At 51.1% G+C, this 1,892-nt stretch overlaps 1 pseudogene; it reads left to right on the plus strand.

The window, feature by feature from the left end:
• On the plus strand, nucleotides 482–1,687 carry Gm5628 (predicted gene 5628; annotated as a pseudogene).

Here is a 1,892-nt window from a genome sequence, read left to right on the forward strand (position 1 = left end):
CACACAGATATGCCCTTCAAAGTTTTAAAAGCAAAATTAGGGTTTCCTTTTCCATTCAACTAAATACAATATGCTTTTTATTTATTATTAAAGATATTTCTGAGCACTTATGAAGTATACCATGAGTAGCATGAAGAATACAAAGATAAGTAAAACAGGAACTGAGGCGCCACCGGAAGCGGAAGCCGAGCAGGGGGTCTTCCCGACCAGGAAGCCTGGGAAATATAGTCTTGTTAGGCTCACTAAACTGCCGGATTACAAGAGCGACATTTTGTGGTACGGAAGTGACAATGCAGCTTCCCCGGAAACCTCCCGGAGTAATGTCACGCCTGTTTTTAATCTGGGAAAAGGAGACCCCTAGATAAGATCGAGCAAGATTTAAAAGGTCGACCTGTGCTGGCCAGTGGTGGCGCATGGCTTTAATCCCAACACTTGGGAGGCAGAAGCTGGCGGATTTCTGAGATCGAGGCCAGTCTGGTCTACAGAGCATGTCTAGGCCATCCTTCATCGCATTTACCCCAGTGGCCGACTCCAGTGACCTCTGGAAGGATGGGCAGCAGCAACCACAGCAGGAGAAAGCAGAGCCTGTCCTGGACGGGGCTGCTGCCCGGGCTTTCTATGAGGCTCTAATCGCAGATGACAGTAGTTCCTCTAAGCCCCAGAGAGCTGAACCTATGAGGGAGAGGAAGAAGAAGAGAAGAGTGACTAGGGAGCCTGCAGCAGCAGGAGTCCCCAGACAAGGAAGAGCACTTGAGGATGAAGACAGGATAGCCCAGCGGATCCTGCTGGCAGCCCAGAATGGGGATCTGACAGAACTCCGGAGGCTGCTAGAACCCCAAGAGGCAGTGGGAGCTGGAGGGAATATCAATGCTCGTGATGCCTTCTGGTGGACTCCCTTGATGTGTGCTGCCCGAGCAGGCCAGGGCGCCGCTGTGCGCTATCTCCTGGGCGGAGGAGCTGCCTGGGTCAGAGTCTGTGACCTGGGAGGCAGAGATGCTGCCCAGCTGGCTGAAGAAGCAGGCTTCCCTGAGGTAGCCCGTATGGTCAGAGAGAGTCATGGAGAGACAAGGAGCCCTGAGAACCAGAACCGATCTACCCCCTCCTCGTCCCAGTTCTGTGAGGACTGTGGTGCCCACTTTGAAGACTCCAACCACTGCACATCTACTGCTCACCTGCTGTCACTGTCCAGGAGACCCCAGCCCTCCAACCTTCCCCTTGGGGTGCCCACTTCCAGTCCTGGCTTCAGGCTACTGCTGAGAGGTGGCTGGGAACCCGGAATGGGGCTAGGACCCCGGGGTGAAGGCCTTGCCAACCCTATCCCCACTATCCTCAAGAGGGACCAGGAAGGATTGGGTTATAGATCCCCACCCCAACCCTGAGTCACACACTTTGCAGCGCGGGATACCCGGGCTGTGTCTGGAAGAGACAGAGTCCCTCGAGTTGCCACTCTGAGTCAGAGGGAGAACAGAAATCGAGAAGAAAAGGGCAGAGCCTGGGAGCGAGATCTAAGACTGTACATGAACCTCAAGTTCTGACTGATACAGACTGGCCCTGGTCTGTCACTCGCTGGGCTTGGGCCTCTGACTTGGACACTTGGACTTCCGAACCCTTAGGCCTTGGCTGTTGGGCTCTGATTTTAGAGAGAAGGGCGGAGAGTTGGGAGATAAAAAAAACTTCCTTCCTTGTGAAAAAAAAAAAAAAATAAGTAAAACAGATAAAGCCAAAAGCCAAAACAGTACAAGTGTAGTAAGTTTAAAAATGTAAGTTTTGCTGAACTTTAGAGATTCTACAAGCATTCAGTAATAAGATAGAAATGCTCAAATGAGAAAATCTCATGTAACTGTCATATCTAACTGAACATGGTAGGAAGTATTAGAAGGAATAATGCAATT

The sequence above is a fragment of the Mus musculus genome, chromosome 13 (assembly GCF_000001635.26).
Source record: "Mus musculus strain C57BL/6J chromosome 13, GRCm38.p6 C57BL/6J".
Classification (NCBI taxonomy): Eukaryota; Metazoa; Chordata; class Mammalia; order Rodentia; family Muridae; genus Mus; species Mus musculus.